The sequence below is a fragment of the Phyllostomus discolor genome, chromosome 1, assembly GCF_004126475.2.
Source record: "Phyllostomus discolor isolate MPI-MPIP mPhyDis1 chromosome 1, mPhyDis1.pri.v3, whole genome shotgun sequence".
Lineage (NCBI taxonomy): Eukaryota > Metazoa > Chordata > Mammalia > Chiroptera > Phyllostomidae > Phyllostomus > Phyllostomus discolor.
This window is the reverse complement of record NC_040903.2, coordinates 68,271,174-68,298,853: the sequence shown is the minus strand read 5'-3', so window position 1 is coordinate 68,298,853 and position 27,680 is coordinate 68,271,174. Positions and strand designations below refer to the sequence as shown.

Sequence of the window (27,680 nt, the reverse complement as noted above, 5' to 3'; positions counted from 1 at the left end):
GGAGGGAAGGGACATTTGAACAAACAAAACCTAATCTCTTGCTTATGCTGTCACCCAAGCAAGCCCCACTGTATGTGTCTAGGATCTTGGCCACCACCATGAAGTTGAAATGGCTGGCTCATGTTATGGTGAGATGCCCCACGAGAACCCTGAAGTATTGCCTCTCAGAGTCAGGGAATGTGACAGGGAATGTGCTGACAGAGGAGCAACTGCCCCAGACACTAGTTGTAAGGACATGAAACAGTAGTGCGAACAAGTCAAGAATTACGGTGACTCTCAATGGGGAAAGTTGATTGGGTGGTTCAGAAGGCTGGCAGTGTCTCCTGCACAGAATCTATGGGTGAATAGGGGTATACTGCACAGCTGGACAGGAGACCAGAGTTTCTTGGTCCACACGACACTAAGCTAAGTGATATGCCTCAAAATCTCCTATCCCACGTTCAATCCCTGTAGAACCAAGGCCTGAAGGACAACTGGTGGGACAGTGGGGTGGTCACTGGGGGCTGTCTATGGCTGAAAGAGCTATAGGAAGGGCACTGGAGGACATCTGTTTGACAAAGATGGATTTTGTGGTTATGTTTTATTTTTTCTTTTCCAAACGAATCATTGCACGTTCTATGCTGTGCAGCTTGAGGAGAAAAAGATGCAGGTGATAAAGGGGGACACCAGTGCACAAGACCTGTCACAGAATTGTTCCAGCAACATGGAAAGCAACTGTTTCCAACCATGATGGGGTTGAAACTTATTTATTCTTCAAGAAACAAACCGAAAGTCCCCTGAGTGGCTACCAGACCACCTGACACCTTCACCAGCATGCTTCAGCCTCTCCCAGTTCCCACAGCACCACTGAGAGGCCAGGAAGGAAATCCTCTGTCCGAGGTCAGGTTTGCCAAACCTGAGAAATGCTCTTTCTTGGCAGACTTCAAATTACCCAGATCATGGGCTCAGAGAATCAAGTGTAAAAGATTAGAGCACCCCTGATGAAAGCCTGTGCCTAACCTTTTCGGAAGAATAACACTGATTTTCACACAGTCCTTGGGACCAAGTTTCTACAGTTGCCCTGAGTGCTCTGCTGAGGTACTTAATGATGCTTATTGTTCATGGTCCCATTATGCCAATCATTCTGTATCACTACACTTGAGGTTGGCCTTCCCCAGTTAACCTGTGGAGATGGAAGTCACTAGCTAGAAACCTCAGTTATTTGAGGATCAATTGTTGCCTTACCTCTCATGCTGCTTCTCATGGGAAAAAATAACAAACCCTTCAAATCCATTAACCTTCTCCCATAAGATCACTAATGCACTCTTTCAGCTATTTCCTTGCTCCTCTTCGGCACCTCTCCAATCTCCCTCGAGTTCTCCCAAAGTGTGGCAGCCAAAACTGAATGTGCCACTCTAGGTATTGAACCAATCACAGAAAGGAAACAATTCTTGGCTCATGCTCAGCTCCTAACACATTCGTCACTGCCTTTTTACCTATCAGAGCGGGGAACAACTGACTGTCTATGGGCCAGACTCTTGGGGCCTTGCTAGGGGAGACTCACAAATTGGGAGACACTATACCTTTTAAGCCAAGCATGAGACAGCCCAATGAGCCCTCAAAAGGTCTGGGTTCCAGCCTCTGAACCTCTTGTAGTTTCATTTCCTTCATCTCTAAAATGAGAAGAACTATATCTGACTGACTTACTGCAAATTGCTGTGAGGTCGGAATATACAGTGAGGCACTAAGAAGACACTAGCCCTCAACAGCCCCCTGTACAGTTGGTATGCAACCCAGGCTCCTTAGGATGGTCTGCAAGACACCTACCAGCCTCTCTGGCCACTCCACCCATGCTGGCCCAGACACATGGGTTTTACTGTTCTTCTCCAACAATCTAGGTTATTCCCTCCTTAGAGCTTTCACATCCCTGCTCCCCCCTGCCTGGAAGTCTCGTCCCCAGATTCTGCACGGCTGGCTCCTCACACTTCCTGTTTCTCCTCAAAAACATGACATTCTCTGATCCTCTAAAATAGTCACATGTAAAATGGAAAGAAACTAGGGGCAGGAAGAAGGTGAATCTTAGCTACAAATTCTGCAAACCACAGAGACGCCTGAAATAAGACTTCGGTGTGGCTTTGTCCAAATAGAGAGATCTCCGTCCATCAGCCAGAAGGTCAGAGCCTCACCCGGAACAGGGAAGGATCAGTACAGCTAGACTGGCAACAACCAATCTTGGCACAGTGCTTCAGAGTTTTTATTCATTTACTCATTCATCACACAAATATTTACGGAACATCTCCTGCATGCTGGGATGGGGATAGAGACTGAAACAGTTTCTAATCTTATGGTGTTTGTATCCTCCTGGATAAACTTTTAGAGAGTGGCAAATGTGCATCCCCCAGCCATTCTGTCCTGGTCATCCTGTTTTATTAATATTTTCTTTATAGCCCACATCTGAATTGTTCCTGATTCTGAATGATGGCCCCTGAACAATGATGAACAATGTCTCCACACCGAATACACTGAATCCCCTTTAACTAAGACTTTCCACCCTCCTTCAAGGACCTACTCCCAGATCCTTCACCAAACGTAAGGACAAATATTGTGCACACACAATAATCACTGTGAAAACACTGGTACATAGCTTCAGAGGGTCTGTGCTGACCTCTGGAGACTTAAATCATGACACACTGTCAGAATAAAGTCTTGAGTACACACTCAGAACAGTTCGCCCTCCTAGTTTTATTTGTTTATGTTGAAGATAATGAATCATCAAGTACTGAGAAGGATACCTGAGGATTATAAGGTTTCTTCTCCTAAGGAATTTTTACTTTGGTGAGGGACTGAGGGGAGACCCTGTTTCAACCCCATGTTGCATCTCCTTTGTTCCCCCACCCCATGCACTAATCCTTAGGTGTAATCTCTGGAGACTCCATCACCTCTCACCCTAATAATAGCCTTTACAGAGAATGTTGTACTGTGTTGTGCAAGAAATGGGTCTCAAAGAAGGAAAACACAGAGGGAGGCACAGGTCATCAGTGAAAGCTCACAGGTAAAATGAAGAACGTTAATCCCACTAGGCAGAGTGAGGAAGAGAAGAGAAGAGAAGAGAAGAGAAGAGAAGAGAAGAGAAGAGAAGAGAAGAGAAGAGTCCTGCACAGGGTCATGATGGTGTATATAGTGGGTAGGGGGTGGTGGGGTTTCCTGAGAAAAAGCAAGAGAGAAAGTCCAGAAACAGAAATGAGCTCACCAGTGAGGACAGGATGCTGGGAAGAAGAAGGTATCTTATGGTCAGGTAAGAGGTAACCAGGTGATAAAGGGCCTCAAATATCAAAGTGAGGAATTTGGGGTTAATTATTAGAATCCTATAACTTACACGTTGGAAAGAACGTCAAAGGTCATCTGATCTAGGTTATACCCAAAAGCAAGATAAAAGCCCGTGTGGGGCATGTGAATGCCCTTCTTCCCCGAGGCCCCCGAGCACACTGTCTTAGGAGCAGGTCATCAGAGTAGCAATGCCACCCTGTAGGACTCATTTGTGTAGGACTCATTTAACAACAACTACGCAATTCTGATTAAAGGGATGGAGTTTACCACATTCATGGATTGGCAAACTCAACACAGTAATGATGTCACTTCCCCTCAAACCGATATTCGAGTTAACACAGGGCCTATCAAAATCACAAGATTTTTTTGTAGAAGTAAACAAGATTATTCTAAAATTTATACATAAGGTGGCAAAGGAACTAGGATTTAGCTGAAACAATTTTGGAAAAAAATAAACTGGGAGGAATAATACTACTTGATTTTAAGACCTACCAGATATAGTAATCAAAACAGCTTCTAGGTGCTGGCCACCCTGCCTCTGTCTGCCTCCTGCTACCATCCGTGCCCCTGAGCTCATGACCATCTCCACGGATGCCCCCCTTTCTCTGCGCCTGGAGCCCACACTTTAGATCATATCCTGCCAACACTGCTTCAAGCACAGAGAAATGGAACATCATAACAAAATCAGGAACTCTTCATATTTTTTTAAAGTTTGCATATTGTAAGAGTTAGCATTTGGCACTTTTCTGCAAGATATGGTGGAGGTTGAAATAACACCAGAGGGAAAGACCATGTCTCCATCTGTAACGACTATAATCAAGCTCTGCCCACACAACAGCTCTCACTCAGCAGCCCAGAAGACCTCTAACTCTGCTCTGCGTGAGTTCTGACAACTTCCATGTGGGAACGACACACCAGAGTCCTGGAACAAAGGACCAACTCCAGCTCCATTTCTTCAGCAGTTTTACTTTGCATTTATATGTAGATATATTTATTTTCATCTTGGGTTTTAACACCTTGGAACAAGATGTCTTGATGACATCAAGTGAAGTGCCAAATTTACTGCATAAAGTTACAGTTTTTGAAATCCCAACAAAAGAAATCCCCTGGTAAATTGGATGGAAAGGTGATATTTGTTGTATGCTTTTTAAAAGGCTCTCAAACAAGAACTCAGCATCTAATACAAAAGCCCCTCTTTCTTTTAAGCGCAGACCTTTCTTGCTCCGTTGTTTTATGTTGGCTCATGACACTTCACAGAACACGCTGAATGTGAGGCATTGTGAGGCCAGGAGCGTGTGATGCCTGACATGCTGCCCTCTCCAAGGTTACCTGCATTCCAGAGCCACAGCCTGACGCCAGTGGTCTCAAATGGGGGAATGCCTCAGAATCAAGGAGAAAGATTTTACAAACAGAAATTCCAAGACCCCACCTCAGGCTTAATGAGTCAGAATCTCTGCAAGGGAACCCACTGATCTTGCTCAGTGACACCTACAGTTGAGAAGTGATCCTCAAGACAAAGTAATTACTTTCCAACTATAAATTTTAGCCTTTAATACACTCTATGGAGAAAAGGTAAGACATGAAAACATTCTAATATTCCTAGAAACTAGCATCGGTTTTTGTATGTGAAGCTCTCTTTTCAGAATAGAAAAGCTCCATCAATTCACTACAAAGGGGAAGAAACAGACCAGACTTTCAGAAAGAACAAGGGAGACTGGGACCATATGGGGCCTTTCCAGGAGGGTCTAGATGGTCTCACACTAGCCAAACTGTGTTTCATTGATTCCAACAAAAGCTGCTCAGGGCTTGTGCCTCAGTGTAGGTCTTTAAGGGCAGGTGATGAGAAGAGCCCTCAATATATCCTGAAAAATCCTGTGCACTTGCCCTGAATCAAACATGGAAGAGAAACATGGTCTGCAGACCCCACACTCTGAAATCGGTGTTGAGGATACAGACTAGGGGCTCAAAGGGCAGCAATCAAGGCTATTTTCCTGGAGATAAGGCAGGGAAAGGTAAATTGGGGAGCAATTCTGGGAGCTCTGGAGGCTAGGACAAGAGATCTAAATATATGGGAATTAACAAGTGTGTAGCTACTAAAGATTTTTAACTCTACAGAGGTTCATATCAAGCAGGAAAGCACAGCAATGAAGGGCATGGAGCCGGCAGCCAAACTGCCTGGATGGATAAATGAACTGCAGTACATCCAGGCACTGGAATATTATTCATCAGTAATAAGAAATGAGCTATAAGCCACAGAAAGATATAGAGGGACCTTAACTGCATATTGCTAAGTGAAAGAAGCTGACCTGAAAAGGCTACCTGCTGAATGATCCCAAATATACGGCATTCCAGAAAAGGCATAACTATGGAAGCAGTGAAAAAACGATGGGTGGTCACCCAGGGGAGAGGGGTGAGGGAGGAAAGGGGAGATGGAGGGGTGGAGCACGGGGGATTTTTAGGGCAGTGAAGCTATCCTGCATGATACCATAATAGTAGATACATGTCATTACACATTCATTAAAATCCATGAAATGTGCAACACAAACAGAAAAACCTCATGAAAACTATGAACTTTAGCCAATAATAATGTATCAATATAGGCTCATCAACCATAACAAGTTTATCCCATTAATGCAAGGTGTTAATGATGGGGAAACTGAGGGGAAGGGTCTATGAGAACTGTCTACACATCAAACTCAATTTCTCTGAAAACCTACAACTGCTAAAATAAAGTATGTTGATAACAATGATTATAAGCTATGACTACCTATGCACTATTATGACTAAACTTAAAAATGCTGACAATCCCAAATATTGATGAGCAACCAGAATTCCTTACATTACTAGAGGGGATGAAATGGTACAGCCACTTTGGAAAACAGTCATACCACCCACCAAATCACCCAGCGATGTCCCTCCTAGATACGTACCCAAGAGAAATGAAAAAAAAACATGTGTCTACACGAAGATTTGAATATAATGTTTATAACAGCCTCAACATAATAGCCCCAAATTGAAAAGCCTAAAAGTTTGGCCATGGGAGAGTGGATAAACACCTGTGGTGCATTTGCATGGTGGAGCACTAGCCTGTGGTGAAAAAGAACAAACACAATAGCACGAACGGAGCTCAGGAACTTGTTGAATGAAAGATACCAGCGAAAAGAGTATATGCTGTAAGATTCCATTTACATGAAGTTCTGGAGTAAGTTACAGTAAAAAACAATTTACAGTAAAAAAATCAGATCAGGGCTGGCTGGGATAGAGGGTGGAGGGAATTAACTGGGGAGGGATACTGGGAATTTTCTGAGGCCATGGGAATATTGTACATCTTGATTGGTCTGGTGATTATCTGGATGTAACGTTAGTCAAAAACTCACAGAACCATATACTTTGAATGGATGCATTTTGCTGTATATAAATATAAAACTCCAACAGAGGTAATTAATATTAAAAGGGTAAACAAGATAATTGTTAAATTAAAAAAAAACCAAAAAGGTACAAGAAAGTAAATGCGATCCTTATATACCTTATGATTTTGCTGTGAAGGTTACTTACATAGTCATATAAGATGTACACTGATCCTTGATTTAATCCATCAGATATCCATGGTATGTGTGTGCATGAGCGTGGGAGTGTGAGGGAGAACATACACCTGTGTGTCTGTGGGGTTAGATGAGAAGCTAAACCCTCTTTTAGTATGAGGATGATTACCTGTGGCGCCAACAGATAATGTTCTAGAACAGATGAATCAAAGAATAGTAGAAACATGTTCGGAAATGTGGTGGTAATACCAGAAGAAAGAGTTTAAGATTTCAAAGGCTACCTCTTCGAGGACAGAATCAGGAGGTAGGAACTAGCAAATGACTGCTATTCCTCAGTTTAGGTCTAGTCTTACTAATTGATTATTAAAACCATGTATAAGTATTTTGCATTGAAAAAAGTAAAGTTACATTAAAAATAATATAAAACCCCAAAAGTATGCTTGTGTTGTACTGTTAAGTACAAAAAGCTAATTTGGTTGTAATGTGAGTATGACATAGCTTTCATTCAAAATAAAATAACAATAAAAATGACATGTGTATATGAATTTATGAGTACAAAGAAAAGAAAGAATGGTAAACAACTAAATTTCACATTAGCTACCTCACAGGGAAGGAATTAAAGATTATAGAGGTAGTATAATAGATTAATTTTCCATATAATTTCTGGACCATTTGACATGTTAAATAATGAATGTGTATTAATTTTCCTATTTAAAAATAAACACAACAGCAAACACTGAATACACAGAATTAAATAGGATGATCTCCAAGGCTCCTATAGGTCAAACAGCGTATGAACTCATGACTCCTACCTAACCTCTAACTAGACATCCAGGATTCCGTGATTTACTACAACATGCCATCTATCCCAGACATGCCCACAAGTAATCTTGGCAAATCTTCTAAAACCTCAAGTGAAGACATATATGGATTCTACTATAATTTGACTGACCACATACGAGCATTTAGAAAGCATGCCCTTCGCGGATTTCCATGAGCTGAGAACCAGAGAGTCAAGCCCGAGCGCACACGAGCACGCACGAGAACGAGAGAGCACACAGGGCTACGGGCGGGTAAGGGAAGGGGGTCCTGGCAGCCAAGGAAACTAGTCATGTGTAGCAAGCGTGGTCCCGGGTACTTAACCTGGTATGCCACGTAATTTTCACAACAACCCTAAAAGGAGCACGATGAGGAAATTAAGCCTTACAGGGGTTCAAGATAAATGGGAAGCAAGCAACTCTGTCACTCTCTCCTCTCAGCAGAATTCATTCATTAACATTCACTGGGTGTGCCTCACCTGGATGAGAAGAGATTCCGTTTCTTCAATGAGATAGGCTCCCATGTACAGAGAAGGGAGGGAGGGGGGCACCTTTAGACCACTCCCATTTTGAGTTCCCCATCTCTGAAACAAGGAATGTTCCAGACAGGAGAGGTACCCTGAGCTCTTGTTGCCCACACAGCCCTAACTGCTGTGGGCTTGGCTCTTTCCTGATCTTTCACACACACCCTGCTCCCACTTCCTCCTCTCTACTCAGCCTATTTCAGGAAGGAAAATGGCCTTGTTCCTTAGCTTTCCAAAACTGAAGTTTTCTGACCAACTTAAGTTTGACTGATTTTACAAGTGCCTCCCTGACCACTCCAGCCACTCTTCTCTCCCCCTTCTCCCTCTTTCCAGAGGGCTTAGGGCACACTGGTACAAGGGCCCAGGTGATAAACTGTTGCAGTTTAAAATCCACTCTCCACCTCCTCTTGTAATAAGAAGGGGTAGGTGTACTCTGCCCTGTTTTTCCCACTAAGTACAACTGAAAACCCCAGACAGTAGATATAAAGCAAACATAAGATGCTGCTGCAAGGTGCAAGGAAGAAGGCAGCTGGCTAGGCATCCTGGGATCTGAGGAATAACATGGTGGTGAGAACCCAGGGGGTGGGGGGGTTATGCCTCATATATCCTAGATTTGGAGCTGGAAAAGGTAACAACCTGGGGAAAAAAATGAATGCAGATAAGAAAGCCTCAACGATAGCCTGTTTTCTCTCTAGCCAAAGAACCAGGAAAAGGGTAAGCTAGCAAGACAAAACTTTTAGACAATAATGATTTGACTCTAGCCAAACAGCACAGAAAATTATTGTGGTCTATCATCATCCACACCAGCAAAGGCCAAGTGGGGAGCCTGGACTTCCACCCTTGCAAGGGTGTACCAAGTTGTCCAGATACCAAGTGGTGTCAAAGAAAGCCCTGTTGAAAGTTGAGGCTTTGGCCCTGCTAGCTAGTATGAAGGCCCCAACACACACACACACACACACACACACACACTCCCTGCCATGGCATGTCAGTGGAGACTACACAGGAAGACGACCTTCTCCCCCTACCAGGCAGGCAGTGCAGTCACCCCCAGTGGTCAATGCAAGCCTCATGGAGGCAAGAACCTCTACCTCCTCCTGGCAGTACTTAGGCAGCGCCCACTCCCTTCTCCTGCTACAGCAGTGCTAGCAAAGCCATCTGAAATAGATTTAAGTGAAATCCAGACTCTCATTAGATATTGTAAAAGTGTCCAGTGGGGGGAAATAAACAACTTCTGGAATAAGTGAAATCGGTACACAAGAAAAACTTGCAAATATCAGCTACAGTCCTGTATACTAGCAATAAACACATGGATACTAATATTTAAAATATATCATTTAAATCCCTCAAACAATAAGAAATAATTGGTATAAATCTAACAAAATATGTGTAGGACTCATTTAACAACAACTACGCAATTCTGATTAAAGGGATGGAGTTTACCACATTCATGGATTGGCAAACTCAACACAGTAATGATGTCACTTCCCCTCAAACCGATATTCGAGTTAACACAGGGCCTATCAAAATCACAAGATTTTTTTGTAGAAGTAAACAAGATTATTCTAAAATTTATACATAAGGTGGCAAAGGAACTAGGATTTAGCTGAAACAATTTTGGAAAAAAATAAACTGGGAGGAATAATACTACTTGATTTTAAGACCTACCAGATATAGTAATCAAAACAGCTTCTAGGTGCTGGCAAGTCAATAGACACCCACATCAATGGAACAGGATGGAGAATGCAGACGTAAGTCCACACATCTATGCCTAACTGATTTCTGACAGAAGCACGAATGCGAGTCCGTGGAGAAAGGTAGCCTTTCAAACACAGTGCTAGAGCACTTGGAGCAAAAGGCAAAAACTGAAGCGACAGGCAACAACAACAACAACAAAACCTTGCCCTAAGTCACAACCTTATACAAAAATTACCTCAAAATGGATCATGGAGTTAAATGTGAAAGTTAAAATTATAAAACTATAAGAGGGGAAAAAAAGGAGAACATCTTCAGGATCTAAGAGTAGGCAAAGAGTTCTTACACTTGACCCCCAAAGCATGATCTATTAATTTTTAAAAAGCTACAATAGACTTAGTCAAAATTTTAAATTTTTGCTTTGTGAAAGATCCTGTGAGAAAATAGTTGTAAACCATATATCCAACAAAGGACAGCTATACTCAGGCGGTATACTTGGACTGTATAAAGAACTTTCAACACTCAACAGTAAAAGCACAACCAACCCAAATAGAACATGGGCATGAAGAAACATTTCCAAATAGGCACACGAAGAAGTGGTCAATATTTGCTCATTAGGAAAATGCAAATTAAAACTATAATAAGTTACCACCACATACCTATCTGAATGGCTAAAATCAGAAAGAGTGACACCACCAAATGCTGACAGTGATGCAGAGAAACAGGACACTCACACACTGCTGGTGGGAATGTAAAATGGTTCGGCTTCTCTGGTAACCAGTTTGAGAGTTTTGTAAAAACAAAACCAGACAAAAAAATCCCTAAACATGGAACCACCATAAACCCAGAAACTGAATTCCTAGGCATTTATCACAGAAAAATAAAATTTTCTGTTCACTCAAAAACTGTATACAGTGTTTATAGCAGCTTTATTTTTAATAGTTAAAAACTGGAAAAAAAACAGATGATCCTTCAACTGGTAAATGGTTAAAAAAAAACTGGGGTCCACCCATAGCATGGAATAAAATGACATGAATTACTGATGCCCGTGACAACCTGGAAGAACCTGCAGAGAATGCTGGGTGACAAAGAAAATCCCCAAAGGGTACCAATGTATGTATAACATTATAGTATTAATTTATATATATGAATACATTTCAATTCCATGTATAATTTATATAACATTCTGGACATGATAAAGCTATAAAAGTGCAGAACAGATTACATGTTGCCTGGGATTAAGGAGGGGGTGGGGGCAGAGAGAAATGTACATGCTACAGTGGGAGCCTTCCATACCTCAACTGCATCTGTGTCAGCATCCTAGTTGTGATATCGTACTGCTGTTTTGCAAGATATTACTATCGGGGAAAACTGAGCAAGAGGTTCATTGGATTTCTCTGTGTTATTCCTTACAATTGCATATGAATCTATAATTATCTCAAAATAAAATGTTTAATTTTTAAAAAAATCTAGCTCTGTGTTAATTTGGTCAAGTTATTCATTCTATCTATGTCTCACTTTGCTTGGGAGCAAAATAGAGATAATAGTAATAACACCACCCTCATACATTGTGGTGAGATTAAAGCGCTTACTAGACATTAAGTATGTAAACAGAGCTTAGCTCAAAAAACATCAGTCATCATTATTTCAATCAATAATTCATAAGCTTTTATTGAGCACCTGCTATATGCCAAGACTCAATGGCTTCTTTAAAAATCAAAACCTCATCCTGGGAGGTGGTATTACACAGTAATGAGAGCACAGACTGCATTAAGAGAGAGACCTGGATTTAAACCCCAGCACTGTCATCATCCCTGGCGTGGATCCTCAGGCAATTTACTTAACCACTCTGAACTGAGCTATTTTTAAAAGAGTACAACAGAGTGAACAATATGCCCTCACAGGATTATGATGCATGTAAGTGCTGGGCACAGAGCCAATAATCAATAAATGATAACTATTCTTAATATTACCTAAGTATCCTCTTTATGATTACTTTTCTCTCACATGTTGTTTTACACTTCTTGAAAACAGAGTCCTCTGTGTTTTCCTTAAAAATCCTTCTTGCCCTGGCCAGGTAGCTCAATTGGTTAGAGCATTGTTGCAGGTCCAATCCCTGGTCAGGGCACATTCAAGAACCAACCAATGAATGCATAAAGAAGTGGAACAACAAACTGAAGTTTCTGTCTCTCTCCACAATCAGTCAGTAAACAAAAATTTTTAAACAGTCCTTCTCAACACCAAGCAGAACGTGATGTACATAGAAAGCACTCAATAAATACTAAAAATTACCTAATCTGGCAGTACTTAATGAGATTAAGCGTATGTACGCCATTCACATATATTAAAGACACAAACTCACACACATGCACACACTGACAAACTTCAGGAGGATGCCCCTGTATTCGAAGAGATACATAAAATCTCCTCTGGTCAGAAAGTCCACCCTAGACCATGCTGGAGAGGTAGGCAATAAAGAGAAAAGTCCCAACTGTCATTTCAACACAAACTGCTCTAATCCAATTACTGACCTTACACAACAAAATTAATGGTTTGAAAAAACATTAGTTTGTGTTCCATTTTGAAAAGACACTGTAAGTATTCTTCATTAGATTCTATTCTGTGTCTTGCCATGTTCAGCCCACACTGTTCCTAGCATCTGGCCACGCTACCATATTTCATTCTAGTTCACTGTTTCAGTTGCTCCCGCCCCACTTCACTCTCCATACACCCAGCAATAGACACCCGAGAGTCCCATCTGCTCTCCTGCCTTCATGAAGAGTATCATAATGAACACCCTTACACAAGGTCCTTCATGGACTAGGGAGGAATCTCCTGAGGGCCTTATATTCAGAAGAAGGCATACATTTGCGGGGAAAGAGGAGGACAAAGGGAGTGGGTGTGCAGGGGTAGCAGGAGAAATCGGAAGCCCAGCAGCATTCAAGCAGATTCTGGAGTCAGGTTCCCATACTTAACTAGGCAAGTTACATTCTCCTTGTTACCTCTCAGTTTTCTTCTCTGTAAAGAGGAATATCATTGCTTACCTCGAAAATTTTTTGCAAAGATAAAATGAGGTGATACATTAGGTCCTAAGCATAGCATTTGGCTTATAAGAATGACTCAGCAGAAGGATCCAAGATGGTGAAGGAGTAAATGGAAGCTGCACAAACCTCCTCTCAGGACAAAACTAGATTTACAACTAAATAGTACAGAACTCATCCTGAATAAGCAACTGAACACTACCTGGAAAGAAGCCTCATAACCAAGGACAGACAGAAGAATCCACTTCATCACAATGACACTAGTAGGGAATGCAGAAGAGGTGTGAGAAGGCTGGCAGGGATCACGTGGGTGGCAGATGAAGTGACAGGGGCATATTTCAGTGGCCAGGGGGTTTCCCCTGAGAAGTGTGGGTCTAACCCCCAACCTGAGCTCCCAGTCTACAGCACCAGAGGCAGGAAAGGAACGCAAATAACATATGGCTATGAAAAGCAGTGGGGTTCTGTCTGCTAGGTAGAGATGGCTGGAGATGCAAAGAGTGCCTTAAAGGGCCAACGCACAAAGTTCTGTTTGCAAACAACCTGGACTCTGGCAGAGGGAGGACAATGGATTAGAGCAGTGTAAAGAGAGTGTGGGTCTGGTGGCTCTTGGGAGAGAATGACGGGACAGCTGCCAGGGACCCTGTGCAAAATCATCCCCCATTCTGCAGAGCCCACCTTCCTCAAACAGAGCTCTCCTCTCCAAGGGCATTAGCCTGAGGCAAAGCAATAGTCCTGCCCACAGGAGTTATTCTGCCCCATCCTGTGGAGCTTAAGCCTGGCTTCTAAAGAGTACAGCTGGAGGTGATTTCAGTGACTAAGTTTAACAACTAAGGCAGAACTCTGGGAGCTCTGAGATTTTAGCCGACCCTCCCACAGCCCAGTGCTGGTAAAAGCCAACCATGGTGTGCAGCCTGGTTCCTTCCGCACACACCAAGGCAAGCAGAGGGAGCCACAAGCTGTGGATTGCTGATAGCTCTGAACAGGTTGCCCAGAGCCAGTCACAGACAGCATCAGACAAAGGTCTGCACCAGAGTCTTTGCAGATCTACCTAATACATAGAAACAAACATAAAGATGCAGCAAAAATGGTAAGAAATAAGCACAAAATGAAAGAAAAAGAGAATCCTCCAGAAGAACTAAATGAAAGGGTGGCAAGCAATTTATCAGATATAGAGTTTAGGGTAAGTATTATAAGGATACTCAACAGCATGAAAAAAAGACATACGAATGATAAAAAAGGACCAGTCAGAAATAAAGAATGCAATTAATGAAATAAATAATACACTGGAAGGAATAAACAGTATGTTAGATGAAGCAGAGGATAGAATCAGCAATTTGGAAGCCAAGCAGAGCAGTAAAAAGAAAAAGGAATTAAAAAGAATAAGGAGAGCTTAAGAAACCTTTGGGACAACATGAAGCATAACAACCTCTGCATCATGGGAATACCAGAAGGAGAAGACAGTGTACAAGGGATAGAAACCCTATTTGAAGATATAAAGACTGAAAACCTCCCTAGTCTGGTGAAAGAAAAAGACACACAACTTCAAGAAGTGCAGAGAGTCACAGACAAGACAGACCCAAAGAGGCCTACACCAAGATGCTCATAATTAAAGTGGCAAAGCTTAAAGACAAGGAGAACATCCTAAAAGCTGCAAGAGAAAAGCAGGTAGTTACCTATAAGGCATCTCCAATTAGACTGTCATCTGATTTCTCAAGAGAAATTTTTTAGTCTAGAAGAAATTGGCATGAAATATTTAAGGTGATGAAAAGCAAGGACCTACAACTATGGATACTTTACCCAGCAAGGCTATCTATTTTAAAATGAGGGAGAAATAAAGAGCTTCTCAGACAAGAAAAAGCTAAAGGAGTTTGTTAATACCAAACCAGTACAGCAACAAATGTCAAAGGATCTACTTTAAGAAGAAAAACAAAATCAGAAAAAATAGTTTTTAACAATGGCAATAAATATCTATCAATAACCACCTTAAATGTAAATGGCTTAAATGCTACAACCAAAAGACATAGGGTAGCTGAATGCATAAGAAAACAAAACCCATGTATATGCTGTCTCCAGATCCACCTCAGATCGAATGAAACACACAGACTAAAACTAAAGGGATAGGAAAAGATATTTCATGCAAATGCAAAGGAAAAGAAAGCTGGGGTAGATATGTATTAAAAATACACTTTGAAACCAAGGCTACTCTAAGAGACACAGAAGGACTCCAGTGGAGGCCGTCTGGGCTTTATTTTTCTTCACTTCTCTAGAGTGTTGACATTTGGTCATTTCCTCCCTAATGAACGCCCTTCTCATTCTAGCTTGTAGGCCTCTCTGCTGACTCTTCTGTTTCTAGCACATTTTCTCACGCTCTACAAGCCTCCCTTCCCCCACCACGCCTTGAAACATTGGTGTTCTCCATGGTTCTCTCCTTGATCATTGCAACATGTGCTTTAAGACACAGCTAGGTCATTGCTTCCTCCTGGAAGACAACCCTCAGCCACCCAATCTGGTTTATGCCTATTTCAAGAACACTCCTGTCCTTATCTCCATGACAGATGAATGTCTATCTACATGTGTGAGCCTCTGCTAGACAGCAAGGACCCAGAAGTCAAGGACTTGGAATTACAGCAACAACAATAAAAACAATGGAACAGTTGTTACTAGCTCTTGCTCTACCAGGCACTGTCCCAAGTGCTTTACATAGTTTATGTACACTTTACACCATTTACACTTTACACCAACCTTATGACTTCTCTCACGAGACTCTTGATACTTGCAGAGTTGAAAAACTCTCCAGGAATACACAGACCAATATGGACCCTGAAGGACAAGCGTTGAGCCAATGTACTTAACCATGGCCCCACGATGCCTTTTCTAGTTGGTGTACTCTGAGATTTTGATGCAACAGATGTGAGGAAAAAAGAGAGGTGAGGAGAGCTGGGGGATCTTGTAAGAGTAGATGTTCTTCAATCTCAATATAAGTTTTTGTTTATTATATTTGTTGAATAAACAAAATAGCTCCCAACTCCAATTGACTCTTAAAAATCTCTCTGATTTGTTCCTGACCAGTGTGGCTTAGTTCAGCTCAACCATAAACTGCAAGGTTGCAGGTTCAATCCATGGTTGAGGCACATATGGGAGGCAACCGATTGACATTTCTCTCACTCCCTTTCACTCTTTCTGAAAGCAATGAAAAAAACTGTCCTTGGGTGAAAATTATAAAAAAAAAAGTCTGATTCATGGTGGTTGTTCTTTGCAAGTGCCATTTTTCAGGCCTGTAGAGCTGGATTTTGTATTATAAGACATACTCTGTGGCTCCCTCCTGACCCTGTCTTATGAAAGTGGTGTGGTATGGAAGAAAAGCTGCTACGCAGAACTTGCCCATCCTAAATCTCTCCACACCAACAGCAAAACCCTTTAAACCATAACAATCTGTTATGAGTTCCATTGGTCTCTATATATTTTCTCTAGAGAATCTGTTTTATTTTGTTATTGAAACTCACGTTCCTAAGCTATATTAAAAAAATTAGTGCCCTCTGAGTTTGGGATCCTGTTAGATTTATTTATTTATTTATTTATTTATTTATTTATTTTTATTGTATTTTTTCCATTACCATTGAGTCCCCTTGTACCACCCCCACCACAATCACCAACACTGTTGTCCACGTCAGTGAGTCCTTTTCCCTTTTTGATCAATCTCTCCACATCCCATCCTCCCTGCTCCAATAACTATCAGTCTATTCTTCATCTGTGAGTCTGTCCCCACTTTCCTTGTTAGTTCAGTTTATTCATTAGACTCCACATATCAGTGAAATCATATGGGATTTGTCTTTTTCTGACTGGCTTATTTCACTTAGCATAATGTTCTCCAGGTTCATCCATACCCTCCCAAAGGGTACAATTTTCTTCTTTTTATGGCCGAGTAAGCATTCCACTGTGTAAATGTCCCATAGTTGTTTTATCCACTCACCTACTGATGGACACTTGGGCTGCTTCCAAATCTTGGTGATTGTAAATAATGCTGCAATGAACATAGGGGTGCTTTTGTTCTTTCAAAGTAGTGTTTCAGGTTCCTTTGAATAAATTCCCATAAGTTGGACAGCTGGGTCAAAAGCCAGATCCAGTTTTAATTTTCTGAGGTATCTCCATACTGCTTTCCACAGTGTTTGCATCCATCTGCATTCCCGCCAACAGGGCAAAAAAAAGGGGTTCCCTTTCTCCACATCCTCACCAGCACTCATTGTTTTTTATATTGATGACAGCCATTCTGACAGGTGTGAGATGATATCTCATTGTGGTTTTAATTTGCATTTCTCTGATGACTGGTGGTATTGAGCATCTTTTCATATGTCTGTTGGATATGGACATAGCTTGTATGGATCCTGCTAGTTTTAAAAGCAAAGTATCTTGTGTTTGAGTAGGAAGATGCCATGATCCAATGGAGAAATCTGCAAAGTTGCTTTGGATCTTCAGGGTAATTAAGGGTGCCAGGCATTTGCTTAGAGGTTTACGCTCTGTATCTGTGGTGGAAGCTGTGTGTGTTCAGGGATGTTGAGGGAATGTGAATACGCAGGGGAGATGTTCCTGGAAAATTAACATATCACTAAATGGCCTAGGTGGTTTTCTGAATTCCTCTCACTAAAAATGCCCTATCACTTCACCAGAGTATTTAGTCTTTATGGTGATTCCGTGGGATAACTTATTAGAAAATTCTAACAGCCAGCCCTGGATTACCCTCACTAATAAGGTAAGAAGATAAACAGGAGGTAAATGTGTACTTGGCTTGGTGTGGGGTAGAGAGGGACAGGTGAGGGAAAGCAGAGAAGCAAGGGAGAGGAAGAGGAGCGATACAGGAAACATCTATTTTGCCAGTCTGAAGACCCTCCCGCACCAGCTCTGCAGTAAGAGGCTAGGAACAAAGCCCCTAAAATGATCCCCAAGGCGTGGTTCACCAGGAATTTGACTATGCTGCCTTCTTTAAGGAGACAGTGACCGCACACATTTTCTTATTCAGTACGACTATACTACAGTGAAGTCAATTCCTTCACTGCACATTCACTGAGATTCAAGGCTTGCCTATTCTGCCGGCTGATTAAGAAGAGCCAGTTCACAAGCTATTCTAGTTCCTGCATTATGCAGATGAGGACCACCGAGTCTCAGATGTCACCTTTGTGACATGACCAAGGATGAGTCTTGTATGAATGACAGATCTAAGAATCAGATTCTCTGATTCCAAGTTCACTCTTCTGTCACCACCGCCACCTAACCCTTCATCTCTCCATTCCAGGTGCTCCTTAAGTCCTCCTGGGTTTTAGGGAGTCAATAATACACAAGGTGCCTTTCTTCTTCTACTGAGTTTAGAAACAGAAAAATGAGTCAGAGAGACACACACTGTGGATGGAAATGAAAATGTGAGCTGCATTCCTGATAAGCCAAATGGAGAACTTGGCTTTAGACCTGACACCAGAAGTCAGCAGCCCAGCCCCCCGACCCCTGGCCCTGAGGACAGCTGTGGGTCTCCACTGCTGAAGGCTCAGAATGTACTTCCTGGGCAGGCAGCTGCCCCTGAGGAAGCAAGAGGCCCACTCAGGACTATGCTCAGGCCCTTCTTTCAGGCTTTCTATCAAGGGGCAACTCCTTCTCCCACGGGGAAGGGGTGTGGTTCTATTTCAGACACATTTTCTCATGTCATCCTCACAAACACTGTGAGATAGGACTTTTATCCCCACTTTACTACTGATAGGAAAGTGAGGTTGAGACAGGCGAGGGCCATGGTCCAAGGGCACCCAGGCAAGAACAGGTGCAGCATTAGCACCGCCCTGAGAGACGCCTGAGCCTGAGCTGCCCACATGGCCCCCACAACAAAATGGAGGCCGCAGCAATTGAATGATGTGGCCAAACACTGCTGCACGTCGGTAAGAGAAGGAAAAAACTACATGTGGCATTTTCTCATTGATCACACAGATCTTTTCTTTAGAGTAAATAGCATCATTTCCCTAACCCTGTATCATCCAAGGAGAAAAATAAATCTGATGGTATCGTTAAAGATTTCATTTGCAAAATGGTTCTGCTGACATCAGAAACCACTTCAAACAGCTATATATGACCTGGAGGTAAATCCTATACCACAGAGCTCAGAGGTCAGAGTTATTTTGGCCACAACATAGTGGAAGAGGTCTAACCACACGAGAGCCTTCAAACTCCTCATTGGACACTCGCCCTGCCCTCCCTAAGATCATCAGTTCACAAGCTTTCCTGTGACTGGCCCCAGAGGCATGTTAGGTTAGCAGAAGAGCTAGTGATTTACCAGAACTATTTGGAAACAGATTTGATGGTGAAAACATGGAAGCAGAAGCAAACAAAAATGCACAGAAAACACCAACTGATACAAACAGGTAACGTTTACTGAGTACGGACCCTGAGTCAAGGACTGCTGCAGCTGTTTTATGGGTACTGATTCATATATTCTGACATAGCGTACAAGATAAGCACTAGCATTAGCCTCTTTGCACAGGTGGAGCAACTGAGGCACGGAGATGTGAGCTAATCTTATGGCTCAGTCTGTGACTGCCTGAAGCTCGCCTGTGCATCCCGGCAGGCCTCGGACCCACCCCCTCACCACTACATAACATCTGACCACTGAATGTGGACACCTCACCGGCCTTTTAAAGAGGAAGAAAACCTCTTCCTTTAATGCTTCCTCCCACTCTCCTTCCAGGAAAGGGGAAGAGGTGAAATGTAAATTCACTTCCTCTAGTCAAAAGGGAAGAGCAAGATTCTCCATTATTACTGAGTTTCAGATATTTCTTCTCCCCTTCATGAGTGGTCAGCTGGAAAATCAAGAACTGGCCCAGCGAACAGGTGCATGAGAAGGTGTTCAACCTCTGTAGTCACAGGGAAATGCAAATCAGAACCACAGCAGCACATCACCTCACACCTGGTAGGATGGTTATACCAAAATGATAAGAGATAACAATGCCAATAAGGATGTGAAGAAAGGGAGCCCTCATACTCTGTGGGTTGGAATGAAAACTGTTACCACTACTGTGGAAAACAGCATGCAGATTGCTCAAAAATTAAAAATAGAACTACTACATGACCCGGGAATTACACTTCTGGGTGTTTATCCAAAGGCACTGGAAGCAGGATCTTGAAGAAACATCTGCACCCCCACGTTCACTGCAGCATTATTCACAACAGCCAAGACGTGGAAACAGTCAAGTGTCATGGAGGAATGGACAAAGAAGATGCAGTGGCCCTGACCAGTGCAGCTCGGTGGGTTGGCTGTTGTCTGGCAAATCAAAAGGCAGCCAGTTCGATTCCCAGTCAGGGCACATGCCTGGGCTGTGGGCCAGGTCCCCAGCTGTGGGTTTGCAAGAGGCAACCGATGGATGTTTCTCTCTCACACATCAATATTTCTCTCTCTCCCTTCCCCTCTCTCTAAAAATAAATAAGTAAATAAATCAATAGAATCTTGTGAAAAATGTGGTGTATAAAGACTATGGAATATTATTCAGTCATAAAAATGAAGGAAATCCTGTCATTTGCAAAAACATGGGTAAACCTTCAGGCCATTATGCTACATGGAGTCAGTCAGTCAGTCAGTCAGAAGAAGACAAGTATGTGATTCCACTTACATATGGAATCTAAAAAAGCTGAAATCACAGAAACAGAGACTGGAACAGTGGTCGCCAGCAGCCTGTGGGTTAAAAGGGAAGATGTGGATCACAAGGTGCAAACCCCGCATGGAAGATGGACTTTCCTCCAAGGTCCAGCAGGGTGACTGCAGCTGACAACATTGTCACACACCTGAAAGGTGCTAAGAGAGTAGATCATTATTGTTCTCACCACCGCCACAAACTGAAAACTATGTGAGGTCAAGTGTGTATGAAATAACCTTATTGTGGTAATCATTTTGCAAACAATGAGTATCAAATCATTACACTGTACAATTTTGACTCAGACAGCATCATATGTCAGTTACTATCTCAATAAAGCTGTGAAAAAATCATCAGGATGCTGCCAACTGAAGCCCCTGCCTTGCATTCGCAGCCTTGCCCCATGAGGATGGTCCCTGATTCCCACAGCTCTCCGGCAGATCTTGCAGCTGAAGGCCTTATGGATTGAGTTTTCTGTCCTAGGAATCCCAGTGCAAGCTCAGCCGAGCGTGTTGAGGGGCAAGGGCAGCTAGGACAGTGTGGAAAAGAGCTGAGCCTGCTCTCGTGAATTACCCAGCGTCCTGGTCTCTCTGGGACCTCAAGTTTCTGTCTCTGGCCCTGGTTCTGTGAGGGGCTGTGGTTCTGTGAGGGGACACAGAGTATAGAGAAAGCAGCGGGTGGGGCGGAGGACCTGGATCTGAGTTCTAGTGGCCCCCTCCCCTCAAGGACCTTGGTCGGTCACCACCTCCCTGCTCAGCTGTGAAATGAGGATAAAGCACCTGCTTTGGCTCAAAGAAAAGAGCTACTCTGGTTGCTTTGCACTCCAGGCTGGGTGGCTGAGACACAGGCAGAGGCAGAACACTTTCGTCTGCCCTCCTCTCCGACCTCAGCCTGCCCCAGCAGTCAGGACACCAATGACATATGTAACGCCCAGTTCTGCCCTGTGGCCCCCAGCTCCCTGCTCTGGCCCAGAGCCCCACAGACCATCTGAGCACAGCTGCTGGCACCAGCTCCCCAGGCCTGGGCCCTGGGGAGAGGCTGGGCTGTTTACTTTTGGTTTCCCCATAACTTCTGTTTCCAAGAGCTGCCTGCCAAAGGGAAAGGGAGGGAGGTGGCCACAAACGGACAAGTCCAAGGACAGCCCAGAGTGGAGCAGAACTCTGGGCCACAGGGCTGCCTGCTCTGAGGGCTGGCCATGGCACATCTGCTGTACCCTCCCCTCCTTCACGCCCACCTTCTCCGGTTCACTTCTGAGAGCTCCCCTCTTTTGAATCAGCTGTCAAGGCAGTGAAGTAGGACCATAGTGTAAAAATTCTGCCTGGCACAGAGAATAGGGGATGGAGAAGAGCCACTGAGGGTCAAGAGGACCCCTGAGTGGCCCGACATTACCAGGTGCTAGGAAGGGGAGGAGATCTGGGGGCTAAACCCTACTGACAAGTGGACAGGGTGAGTAGACACTAATGCAAACACTACCTACTACTGCCCAGGGCCAGTTCTGGCCCAGGGGTATGTTCCTGTCTGCCTCTCTCTCTCTCTCACACACACACACACACACACACAGAAAGGCAGACAGACACACATCCAGCTTCTTCCCATCCTATCCCCTGCATGAGAAGCCATGTGGCTCCCAGGGAAGGACCCTGATCTGGGAGTCAGGAGACCTGGATTCTAGTTCCAGCTCTACCACTGCCTGATCTTATGTCCTTCATCTGTCCAGCCCTCAGTTGTTTATTCCGTAAAATAAAAATATTGCACTGGATCAGTATTTCCCAAAGTATGTTTTTATGGTTCGATGTTTGGGAAAAAAGATCGAGCGATCAGCTATGTTTGAAAATGTCTGGCATTACTAGCATGGGCACACCCCTCCCCCATCTTGGAGATCCAGGCTGCAACTTGGAATCACACCCCTCACTTTGTCTGTACCCCTGGACACATGACAGATGAACAATATACATTCCAACAGTTCACTGGAACCTGAAACATTGAAAGTAATCCTTAGAAATGCACAGAGTATCACTTGCAAGTGACAGGTGATGAATTGTTCTCAGAAATGAGCCAACTGGAGGTAAGAAAGGATGACCCTCAAATTCTCAAGACTCTTTGAGTAGCATCAAATGAGTGCTTCTGGAAGCTCCCCAGAGAAGCTAAGTGTGCTGATTATGTCTCAGGTGAGGCAGAAGTTCAGTTTCCTGTGTGCCAACATGGCTTGCAAGCCAAAGACTGACTATGCTATATATTTCATCTCATTAGTTATGAATGCCTGTTAACTTCAAAGATGCTGGCATGTGTACAACCTCCTGGACCCAATTTCCACCAGCATCAGGATTTTTACCTGAATTGTTTGCATAAAATCTACCTCATCACATTGTCTGTGTTGCCACATTTGTTCACCCTGAAAAAGATTCTGTCTGTACACACACCTGGCTTGGCTGGGTGCTGAGAATTCAAAGATACTTGAGAAATCATGCCAGGCCTTAGGAGGTAAACCTTCAACCTGAGAAGACAGATAGGTAAGTAAGTATTTATGATGGAAAGGGATCAGGTCTGCCATGATAAAGGCACTTACAAACACATGGGGGAGTCCAGGGAAGGACCGACAGGCTCTGCCTACAGACTTGGGGCCAGCTGCACCCAACAGCCACCTGTGGCTGGTTGTGAAGCAGGAATGAGTGTTTCGGGTGGGTGAGAGCATCTAGGCACAGGAGGGCCCTGCACAGTCCCAGGGACCTCCAAGTGCCTTGTGTTTGGGGGGAATGGTAAGTGGGGGTACATCACAGGGAGAATGTGTGTTCAAGGGCTGGAGGTGGTGAAAGATGAGCCCGAAGAGATCATTTTGGGCCACATTCTCACAGTTGGCATGTGAAGTTAAGGAGTTTGGTCTTTATCCTGGACGCAGAGGAAGAGCGAGCAAAGACTTGTGTTGAAGGGAGTGGCGTGATCAGGTCTGTTTGAGACAAGAAGCAGGTGGAAGAGACATGAGAATGAGCTCAGGCAGGTGCTAACCCATCCACCAGTGGTGCTCCTGGAAAAAGTTCCATGCAGGTAAAAGTGGGAAAGATAAATTGGAGAAGGGAGGCAAGAAGGGCAGTTAGGGGAGCTATTTCAGTCAATCAAGCAGGAGATGATGGACATGGAGACTTAGATGGCAAACTAAAGATACATTTCAGAAGCAAGATGACCCAATGCTCAGGTAAAGGGTTGCACTGGTAGGGTGGAAAGCAGGGGAATGACTTTTTCTCTTGAAAGCATCAAATGAGATCCCTAGGTTTCTGGCTTCAACAACTGTACCACTGGTGTCCCCAGTAAACTGAGATGACATCGCAGGAAAAGCCCGTCTGGGTGGGGGATAGGAAATCTGGACATGTTGAGCTTAAGGTAACTGCAGGAAATTTATTGGGAAATACCAAGCAAGCAGCAGGGAATGTGTGTGTTTTCTAGGAGAGAGCCAGGCTAGAGTGGCCACGCTGGTCCGTGCACTGATGTCCTCAACTCCCAAACCCCCACGGACAGGCAGGACGTGCCCATTCGCAGTCTCCACCCGTCCTCAGGCCCGGGGCCAACACAGACCCTGAGACGGACGATGCAGGCACCCCATGAATACCCACTAAGTATTCGAAAAATGCGCGTTCAAGAGACACATTTCTGGTGGTCCAGGAATTCACAGCATGAAATGGCCTGCTGACCAGGAGGGGCAGCTGCCACACTCATCTCCTAACTCGGAGTTCCCACGCCCTGCAATCTATTTGGAAGATCGTCTTCTCTTGCACAACATCACGAGTTTCTGTTACCCAGCAACCTTTCTTTCATTGGGGTTGTTTCCACACCTTTCCTGGGCTGGAAAGGCAACTGGTTTAAGAGATTCCCATGACTGGTGAACTTCCTGTAAAAGTGAAGTACATAAGAGATTGTGGATGAAGGTGACAAATGACCTTCTAATGATTTACCGTAAACTGTCTTACTATAATCAGACTTTGCATTGGATAAAGAATTGATCTTATTAAAAAAAAGAAAAAAACAATTGCTGCAAAGGAGTATGGGAAAGCAGACAGGGACATCAGGGGAAGTTTGGTCAGTCATGAGATAGGCATTCTCCCAATTCTGGAAGATTCTGAAGCCCTACTTCCTACGAGTGGTCTCAGAACAGGGCCCTTGCCGCGAGATCCCACGCCCTGGGCAGGACTCACGGGGAGGGGGACCTCTTCCTGTTCTCTCCCAGGAGCTGAGCTCCCGGTCCACAGGTAGCTGATGGGCACCTGGGGAGTGGCAGGGAGTACACGAGGTCGGGGTCGGGGGATTCTGTGGGTAAGAAGAAAGCCCTCCCAATGACCTGAAGTTGTGTGGTCAGCCTGCATCTCTAAGGCCAAGCGGAGACTCCCCAGTAAGAAGACATGTCACTTCACACACCTGCCGGGTCAGGGATGCACAGGAAGCCAAGAGCACGTGTCACCCCCATGTCTGCTCAGATAAGAAACAGTCTGAGCTGGAGGGAACACAATGTGTCGTAAGAGAAGAACCCGCTCATGCTGTTCACAGACACAACGTGTCTGTGGGTGGAAGTTCATGCCACCAATGACTGATAGAGCATTTAAAGATCTCTGAGCAAACAGCTTATATGGTTAAGTGAATTAGAGGGAAACTTATTTCATAGTCAGACATTTTGGTTGCTGAAAGGGAAAGAAAACCGCATTTTACCAGATCAGTGTTTGTTAAACAAAGGAGCTTGGAATTTCCTTGGAATCAAAACATAGGTTCCTTGACCCCTCTATATTTTGTTTTTGAAAAAAATGTGAGTGGATTGCAGGGGGCAGGGAGGACTTTTTCTAATTTTTGCCTTGAGTTACATAAAGTATTTGAGTTCAAATGCAGGGTCCATCATTTCTGAAATCCCCTTGAGCTGAAGTCTCAAAGGGAATGTTCAGTCAGAACTAGCAGCACCTACCCAGCTGCCCACTTAAGCAGCAGGAACCTGGAGTCAAATCTACTTAGAAGGTATTTCTCCTCCCTCTTTTTTTCTAGATTGAGTATTTTTGTAGTCTTCATTGTTATATTTTTTTCTTACAAATTAAGGCCACTTGTTTATAACGGGCTCTTTTTTTTTAACTTAATGTGTGTGTTCACACATCCTCTGGTTGATAAAAAGGGATTGCTACAATTCTGCATAGGTCCCATCTCTAGGTGCTCACACTGAGGGAGCCCCTAGTCCTCCCCCAAAGCTCATCTGGAACAGCATCAACACTTATGGGCAGGGGCACTAGATCTCCAATACCAGGCACTTACATGTGCTCACATAAACTCTGCAATCTCTTAATTGGAGACGAAGCCAAAGTGGCAGGCTTGCTCCCCACCTCTTCTGATCCCATTTCTGTCTTTACAATGTAACGGGCTTGTTGTGAAAGGGACACATAGGGAGAGAACACTGAAGTGGCAGAGAGCAGAAATGGTAGGCCTTTTCTTCTTGTCTTGTATATGCATTGGCCAAGATGAGTTCATCTAGCCCTGGCTGGCGTAGCTTAGTGGATTGAGCACGGGCTGCAAACCAAAGGGTCACAGTTCAATTCCCAGTCAGGGTACATGCCTGGGTTGTAGGCCACGACCCCCAGCAAACGTACATTGATCTCTCTCTCTCTCTCTCTCTCTCCCCCCCCCTTCCCTCTCTAAAAATAAATAAATAAAATCTTTAAAAAAAAAGATGAGTTCATCTTTGAGGCAATGCATCACCTACTCCCAGCCCTACTCCCAGCTGGGTGCAGTGAAGTCATGTAATCTCCCAGGATCCAGCAAGTAACTGCTTACGTCTTCTCTACATCCACCCCTGCGCCACTGCAGGCTCCAAGTGACCACGGTCATTGAACAAGAACCTGGAGGCAGCAGCGCTGGGCCTGAGTTGACTGAGTCTCTCCCATCAACTCTCAAAATAGGGCAGGGGTAGGAGGCCCTTCCATTTCTATCACTCTAACCCAAAATCTGACCCATAATTTCACAACTCAAGAAAACAGAATGACTGGTTCAAGTAATGTAAAAAAGATACTAAAGCCTTGGCCAGGTGGCCCAGTTGCTTGGAGTGTCTTTCTGTACACCAGAAGGTTGTGGGTTCGATCCCCAGTTGGGGTGTGTACAAGGGGCAACCAATGATGTTTCTCTCTTGCACTGATGTTTCTCTCTCTTTCTCTCTCTCTCCCCTGCCCTCAAATCAATAAAAATATATCCTCAGGTGAGGATTTAAAAAAAAAAGATACTAAGTCACCATTTTTGCTCCACACTGATGAAAAACACTATCAGTCATATGACCATGTGGACCCGAACAGTCCACAGACACACCTATCGCCTCCCCTAATTTATGGGGAGACTGCATCCCCTTCTCAGTTTTATGAATATCTGTGCATCCTTTTGAATTACTAAACTATTTTGCTAATTCCAAAATAGTTGCCCTCTCTACCCTCTCCTTATTCAATTCCCACCCCAAATACAAAGATTATATCACATTACACACATTGAAATAGTTTGGTCCTTGTAGACCTAATGAAAATAGATTTGCTATATACAGGCATCACATATATAGCAGACAGCATGTCATTTACAAGCCACTCATTAAATGATTAATGTGCCTTGGTTTAATTCTGCTTCTAACCAGGCTGGGGCAGGCTCTGGGCTGCAGAGGTTCAAGCAACAACCTAAATCAAAGACAGTTTTAGGAGTTCATCAGTACAGAATCTTCCCTCTCCTTTCAGATCTCCCATCTTGCCTTCATCCCTACAGCCCAGGAGGTATTATAGAGATCATGTACCTTCAAGTTGCATGATGACAATAAGCATTTACCAGAACTTATGGCAAACTCAAAAAGAGCACCCAGGGATTTGATTCCTCAGCAGGGTGCCCTAACTCTCAGGAGGTAGACAAGCCCAAAACATACTGTTTTTTTTGAAGACATGTATGCTTCCCGAGATATGTAAAAGGGCCTCCTAATGCATAGTAGGTACTAAGGAAATATCAGTTAAAACTATTCTGGATCTCTAGGTCCTTTGTTCTCCTTGGTCCCCTGTTTCAACAAAGCTCTTTATGGGCAAAATATGTGCATCATTCTTGTTTTATCACACCAGAG

At 43.7% G+C, this 27,680-nt stretch overlaps 1 protein-coding gene across 1 annotated transcript in view; it reads right to left on the bottom strand.

Moving 5' to 3' along the window:
- Nucleotides 1-27,680, bottom strand: part of CAMK1D (calcium/calmodulin dependent protein kinase ID) — a 399,721-nt gene that overhangs the window by 184,702 nt on the left and 187,339 nt on the right. The gene's annotated exons all lie outside the window — the stretch shown is intronic.